Here is an 8,547-nt window from a genome sequence, read left to right as displayed (position 1 = left end):
TAATCCTGAAGACTAACTCTCACCCTCATTCCATACACTTACACGCATGCCATATACACACTCACACCTACACATCGTATATTGTAGCTATAAATAAATCATATATTATTTCTTTTATAAAAAAACTTTAATTTCTTTTTTTTTAACCCGTCCTCTCCCATTATTGCTCGAGGTCCAGTCTCCAGTAAAGAGATTCAATTCTCTGACTCAAAATCGGACCGCTCGCCGTACGTCGTCGGGCTAGTAAAGTGACCCTTCTGGTCGCTGACTAGCTCTTCGACCTATAAGTACAAGCGAGGCTTTCTTTACGTCGCGTTCTCCTGCAGGACGTAACACACACACACAACCACACACACACACACACGCACACACACACACACACACATATCAGTGTGTATGTATATGTAATCTTTTATTTAATTATTAGGTGCACAACTAAGTTCTTGCAGTTTTTTTTTATGAAAATGCAACTTTATTGTGAAAAAATGGTTACAAATGAATCATTCAAAGAATTGCCCATCGCTAGCTACAACTTTTTCCCATCTTTCTGGCAGAGCTCGAATACCGTTACGGTAAAAGCGTTCGTCTTGTGAGGCTATCCACGAATCAAGTCATTTTTTGATGTCTTCATATGAGCGGAACTGCTGATCAGCCAGACCATGTGCCATCGAACGGAACAAGTAATAATCGGACGGCGCAATATCTGGGGAATATGGCGGGTGGGGTAAGACTTCCCATTTGAGCGTTTCCAAGTAAGTTTTAACGGGTTTGGCAACATGAGGTCGAGCGTTGTCATGCAGTAGAATCACTTTTTCGTGCCTCTGCTCGTATTGTGGCCGTTTTTCGCGCAGTGCTCGGCTCAATCGCATCAATTAAATTCGATACCATTCCCCAGTGATGGTTTCGTTCGGTTTCAACAGCTCATAATAAATAACACCGACCTGGTCCCACCAAATATACAGCATAACCTTCGCAACGTGAATATTCGGCCGAGCCGACGACGTAGAAGCACGACCGGGCAGTCCCCACGACTTTCTTTTCTTTGGGTTGCTGTAATGAATACATTTTTTATCACCTATCACGATGCGATGAAGAAAACCCTTCCTTTTTTGCCGCTGGAGCAGTTGTTCACAGGCGAAAAAACGACGCTCAACGTCCCTTGGCTTCAAATCATAAGGAACCCAAGTTCCTTGCTTTTGAATCATTCTCAACGCATGCAATCGCTTGGAAATGGCTTGGCGGGTAACTCCTAATGCTGAAGCAAGCTGTTCTTGCGTTTGGCACGGATCCTCATCGAGCAATGCCTCCAATTCAGCGTCTTCGAAGGTTTTTGGCCTTCCTTCACGCGGACGGTCGTCGACATCAAAATCACTGTCTTTGAAGCGACGAAACCAATCACGGCACGTTGTTTCACTTAGAGCAGCATCTCCGTAAACTTTTTGGAGCTCTCGATGCGCTTCAGCCGCCATTTTCTTCGAATGAAATAAGAAAACCAACACTTCCCGCAAATGACGATTATTTGGCACAAAATCAGACATTTTCACACAACCAAAAGTATATGACGCCAAAACAAAATCACTAACGTGTCAAAGCGGTTTGTTTACTATATGTCTAAGCTTAGTTCATGACGTTTTGGATAAGTCAAAATCGACCAGCACTTACTGTTGAAGCCATCTATTGACAAACAGCGGGAACTTAGTTGCGCACCTAAAATAATATATTGTTATGTTGTAATCGGCGCGATCGTGTCCGTAATAATAATATTACTTTTGTGTTAATAATATTAATAATTATACAGTACAGGAAGAAGAAGCTTTTATGATTTCATCACAACAGTTGCAAATATTACAAGATTTACATTTCATTACGCCAATGAATAAGTCTATATTTTATTATAATCGTTGTGTCATCACAGATATAAAAAAATGTCTCTCTTATAGATGTTGAAAATGTATATAAATCGGCAAAACAATCGTGAATGTAGATGATTATGAGGTTGTTGAAGAGGATTTTACAAAAAAACCTACAGAAACGGAGTTTTCAGAAGTTCCTGTGATTGACGGTACTGTAAGTTTATCGATTTCTTCTTGACGACTTGTCAGGAATAAAGAAAGTGAGGCATGTATTATAAGAAATAAAGAGAGATATATTGTAATATATTGTTTGTATATGAATTTACAAAATAACCATCGCAATAAATGCGAACACAATTCGACTAACGAATAACGATTATCTATTCGACTACTAACTCCGAACGACTAACGGCTGATACTCCTCTTAATACGAAACCGGCTAGTGACTTATCCGACTACTCGACTCTACTCAACAGCTATAATACAACTTCGCCTAACGACTTTCTCCGAGATTCTGTACGGCTCTCGGTCCTCTCTCGCGTCTATATTTTATCCTGTCTCCGGCGCGTGCCGCTCAGACTTTTTCCTACCTCTTTTTTCTCGACGTCGATTCTAACGCCACGCTCGGCGTTTTCGATTCTACTTGCGATTATCGATAGGTCCCGCTGACCTTAGAACTCGGCCATCCTGTGGTAAACTTCGTCCTCGAAGTGTCTGTAGGGCGGCGCTATTTCCTCGTTGCTCTCATCCATTGATCTTCTCGTGCCATTATTATTATCATTATTATAACGCCTCTTAACCTAGGTTTGACCCATACATCTGTTCATACGGTAAGTTACATTACAATATTTCTTACTTCGCTGAACGACTACATCTATTAATTAGTTACGGCTAAATTACATTCTGACCCAGGGTTTAATTTTATCCGTTGAAAATATAGTATCCAACGGCTTAGCGGCTAAATTGAACCCGGGAATATCCTTCACGACGTACCGACTATTACTTAGATTCTTTTCAATCTTGTACGACCCTTTATATTTTGTCTTAAACTTCGCGTTCTCTCCTGGTTTGATCATTTCTTATCATCACAAAGTCTCCTACATTATACTGAATTGGCTTTCAATGTCTTTTGTCGAAATATATTTTATTATAATTTTTGATCATATCGGTTGTCTTTTGAGCTTGATTTCTAACTTTTTCTCTTTCTTTTTCTAGATCCTGATCTATTTCGGTGAGAACTCGGGTAAAACGCGCGAATTCGAAATCTCGATGATTTCGTTGCTCGAACATCCGAACATCAGACGTGACGGCGACGTTTTAATTGATTTATAAGTGTTATTTATAATGTACTGCACATTTCCCAATTGTTCCTTCCACTCAGTAGCCGATTCTAAGATTTTAGTGAAGACTTTTCATAAATCTGAGGGGCGCCGGCGGTTTCCCGCCAACCTCACTATGTGTGAAAACCACACACACACCTCACAAACAGAAATAAGAAAAAGCTCAATATTGACGCACGTCAATCTCTGACTCAATAGAGAACAACCTTTTATTAGAAACGTAATAATTATGGAACAACTACCATTACAGTGACATTATACAAAAGAAAGAGAAAACCGCGATAGCATTACGTGGCTATCTATACGGACAAAGAAACTTCGATCTGAAGGTTATCAGGGCTCGCATGATCCGGTCCGATAACAACACTCGCGAACAAAGGCTTGTGATTGCCTTGAGCACATGTATAGTGCCCTTGTAGGTCGATACGTGGCACGACGTTGTTCACGTGTACGAACACGTGGACAGCACTACAAGCGCGGAATGTCGGACGCAGCGAACAAAGACAGGACGGCCCTTAGGGCTTCGCACGTCCCTTCGCTGGAGGATGTCGCCAGGATGCACTCGCAACAATGCCCAGCTGACTTCAGCGAGAGGACGCTCAGCTGACCTCAACGATGAACCGCACGTGACAACGCGTAACGTCACAGGCGCACAAACACTGCCGGCCGGCTCGCTTGCCGAACACGTGATACGCAGGTGGAAGCCGAGCTCGCTCTGACACCACCGCACTAGTAATTATCGCCCGATGGCGAACTCGCCAAAACCAGAGAATGCACGGGAGTGAATGCACCGGTGGCGAGTGCACGCGGGATCCACGCACGAGCGAGATCCTCTCACAAACGAGCGCACGTGAGACTCGATGCGCGAGCGCGACACGTGTGTCCCTATGATTACGCACTAAAAGAAAGGAACGGAATTCGCGTGATTAATGCGCTTACCAAACATTAGACGAGCACCGAGTACAGGTTACAAAAGATCGTACACAAGCAGAACGCAATGTATCGAATACGGCGAAAGAACGGTCGCGCGCGAGGCCAAGAGAAAACGCGGACGGACTGACAGAGAAACGTGCCGAATTGCCAGGTGACTCGGAATCGAATAACCTTACCGACTGGCTCAGCGAGCACTTACGGTGCGATCGCGAATAATTGGTGCGGCTGTAGCTGCTGCTTGCGTCTGCTGACGCTTGGCGGCGGTTGCACATGCGTGCGCGCGTGCATGTGTGTGCGCCGCGCAAGCTGGGGCGCCACAAATCTATTTACTCTTTCCGTTAAACCATTCGCCCACGGAGATGCGATCGCTATTTTTCGGTGTTTTATTTTTCGAGACATAAGGAATTTCGCGAATTCGACCGAGGTGAATGCAGTTTCTCGGTCCGACACAATTTCCTCGGGTCGACCGAAGATATTGATCACGGTAGTTAATTGACTTATTGTTTCTACCGACTCTGTCGACTTAGTTAGCAATAGCCATGTAAATCGGGTAAAGGCATCTATTACGACTAAAATATAACGAAAATTATCTTTTGTTTTCTGCAGCGGACCGAAGTGATCTATGTGCACTATTTCCAACGGAGCTTTGGCGTCGGCACAAAAGTGATCCTCCCCTTCGCAAGGAATCGTTCATTAAACAAGTAAAGCAGTTTTCTATATAATCGTTTACTCGTTTCCGTTGAAAACCAAAAATTTTTACTAATTCCGGCTATCGTCTTTTCCATACTACAATAAGCCATTTCGTCGTGATGTATCCATAACAATTTTGGAATCATCGGCTCAGGCACTACAAATCTTAACTCGCCGTCAATTTTTTTATAAACTAGTCCGTCTACTAACGCGAACTTAGTACTGTCTTGTTGTTCTAATTCTTTACTGATTTTCATTATTTCCGAATCTGCTAACTGTTTGAATTCTAATTCGCGTTCCAGTGGCAATGCGTTGACGTACGCTATGCTACGACTGAGAGCGTCTACATGAAGTATCTTCGTACCTGGGCGATGTGCTACTTTAAATGTATAGTTTTGTAAGGTGAGAGTCCACAGTGTTATCCGCGGATTTATGTTCGCCTTGTTGATTGCATGCACTAAAGCGTTACAATCGATTACAATGGTAAAGTTTAAATCGTACAAGTATATGTGGAACCTATCGACTGCGCGAACGATGGCAAGCATCTCAAGCTCGAAACTATGATATTTCTTTTCCGCCTCGTTAGTAGCTTTACTAAAGTATGCGACCCATAATTTATTCTGTTGCTTCTGTAATATTATTGTTCCTAATCCCGCACTGCACGCATCCGTATGCAATTCGGTCTCTACCGCGAAATCATTTAATCGCAAAACCGGGTATGCCGTTAGTTCTCGCTTTAACAATTGAAATACTGTTATATATTCGCCGTCAAATTCGAAATTTCTATCTTTTTTTAATAGGTTCTAGTCAGTTCAGTGGTCTAGCCCGCGAAGTCCCTAATGAACCTGAGGAAGTAGTTGGCTAAACCTAGAAACCATTGAACTTGAACTACATTTATCAGCTGTTTGAAACAACGAACCGCTTCTGTGTGCCGAGGACTTAAAGTAATGCCCTCTTCTGACACTATGTAGCCTAGAAATTCTATCTTTCTATGCAAGAATTGACATTTTTTATAATTGAGTTCGAATCTGTATTTTTTTCAGAATTTCCACAACCTCGGCAAGAATCTAAAGATTTTAGTCGACCGTTTCAGCTGCTATTAACACATCGTCTATGTACACGATGATTTTATCGTCGCGTATGAGCGTCGCGTTGAGTATTTGCACCAGCCGCTTTTGAAACTCGGCGAGCGCTTCGCTATAACCAAATGGTAAGTATTTATACTCGTATTGACCGTAGAGAGCTGCAAAGGAAAAATACTTCGTGTGGTCCCTGTGCACCTTTATTTGGTGAAAATTATTTTTTAGATCCAAAACCGAAAAAACTCTTTTATTCGCCAATCGCGATAAACAATCTTCAATAATCGGAAACGGATATTTCCGTTTCTCTATCCGGCTGTTTAATGGTCTAAGCTCCACGCATAAACGAAGCTTTCCATTTTTCCTTTTAATTGGGACAACTCTCGCGCAATACGGCGATATGCTTGGTTGAATAATATTTCGTTTTAGAAGATTGTCTACGATTTCTCTAATCTGTACGCTCTTACGCTCGGCGTAAACGAACCGTCTTGGCGCATAAGCATAAACAGAAGTGTCCTTAGGGAGGTTTACTGTGACCGTATAACCGTCGTCTACCGGCTCGAGTACGCGGCTTTCGAGCGACATCAATAACTCTCGCAACCTTTTCTTATGACTATACCCGAAATCTATTTCACTCTCGTCTAAAATTTCACTAAGCGATTTCTTCGCGATTTCCATATCCACACACAAAGGTAAATTGGCGAACAATGATATGCGCTCGTTAATATCGGCTCGCAGTGTATACATTAGAGTTAACCTTTCCTTTGTAAGGAAGTCGCGACCTATTATCAAATCACCTTCAAAGGTGTTATTCGCTAGTACATGAAAGTCTAATTCGAATATGGTTTTACCTAACGGCTTCAAAATCAACTTCGAGCGGACAATACCGATAATCGGAATCGGCTGATTACTTAAATTCCGTAGACAATTGTTTAACGGCAACAAGTTCGCTGTTAACGATTGAATATGATTTACAAAAACGTCATTTCGTATATATGAAACCGGGCTCCCTATGTCTATTAAGGCCATAAGATTGCAAGGCTTACCTATCAGACTCGTTACTGTTACAAAAGGGTCGTTTATCTCTAGCTTATTGCCTGCTTCCTCGACAACGGCTACGGAGTCCCTTGGCCGAAGTTGCTCCGCTGTTCGACTAGGTGCTGGAATCTGCCTGTCCGTCACTACAGATGCCGACTCCCTCCTCTTGACCGCCGGACACTCGAACTACCGATGACCATTGCCTTTGCAAAAGAAACAGATTATCTGTGCCCTGCACTTCTTATATGAGTGGCTCCTTTTTCCGCAATTTCTGCAATTAATCTCCTTCACGACTAACTGCTTGCGACGTAACCGTTCGTCTCTCTAGCTCGCCGACTCTTTCGGTAATTCGTCTCATTTTTTCCAGAAATGTGTCCACCGTCTCTGCGCTGAGAGCCAATGTCGTAGCCCGCAACGGACTTGACATAATCCCTCCGATAAGAAGCTGTATTGAGTTTCCCTCGGATAAACCCAGCCGATGCATTAAAACCCGTTTCTCGAGAGCATACTGATCAAATATCTCCTTCTGGCTATGCCACTTCCTCATTTCGATTTTCTGCATTGCTCGAAAATAAGGTATCTCTCGTTCAAAGATCTTTGTTATCTCCCGTTTAACTGCTAACTATGATTCCAGAACCTCTCCAGTCTGAATGTCATACCATCGTCTGGCAGATCCGATCAGCCGACTGGTGGCCGCCAACAAAGTCACGCCATCCGTGATCTCATGTATCTTGGCAACCTGATCCATCCGCTGCACCCAGATGAGGACGTTTTCATTATCTGCCGAACTCCGAGATTTGTGCAGCTAAGGTTGACACCGAGATGGTCGGCGCCATCGTCTCGATCGGGCGAGGAGGCGGCGGAACTTCGTGGACTCTTGACGAACTGGATGAGGTAGTTTGACTCAACGCCGAATTTCCATTTATTTCTGGAATCGGGTTACCTGGCTCCGCCTCCCTCGGGATGTTTCTGGCCCTTGGCATATTAATTAATTGCTCAAATTGTTGTTGCTGCTGTATTAAGAACTGCTGCTGCTGCCGCTGCATCACTTGCTGCTGCTGTAAGATTCCTATAACTGTCGTCATCATCTGCTGTAAGGTTTCTGTCATCAGCTGGCGATTGTTTTCGAATCCTGGCCTTTCCTTCACCATCGCGCTCTCCGGCGCCAAAGAACAAGCATGCGATTCTCTGTCCAGATTCGCCGCCAGCAAATCCTGTACTGGTCCATACCGTTCCAAATGCGACAGAATCACATCAATCAACTGACTGCGATTGTTCGATATCGGTAAGCGATATTCACTGGCTTCTTGTTGCAATTGCTCCAGAGTAGCGGAGTCTAATTAGTCTCTATCCATTTTTTGGATTTATTCTCTTCGTAATAACTCCCGTCTTATACGTGGCACTATCTACACCTATCGCCCTCTGAGATTGTTTCCGGAAGTGACCGAACTAAACGGGTGACGTCACGCGGAGTAGGGATGCGCGCCAATGGAAGTATGAATGGCGCGCACAGACAGACGTTATAGAGAGCAATAGCAAGCAACTTATGCACGAATGGCACGTATACAGTTATGTGCATGCATATATGTATATATATATATATATATATATATA

Source organism: Odontomachus brunneus, unplaced genomic scaffold, assembly GCF_010583005.1.
Source record: "Odontomachus brunneus isolate Ranch 3 - 2012 unplaced genomic scaffold, Obru_v1 Obru_scaffold_246, whole genome shotgun sequence".
In the NCBI taxonomy this organism is placed as follows: Eukaryota; Metazoa; Arthropoda; class Insecta; order Hymenoptera; family Formicidae; genus Odontomachus; species Odontomachus brunneus.
Note: the sequence above shows the minus strand (reverse complement) of the source record.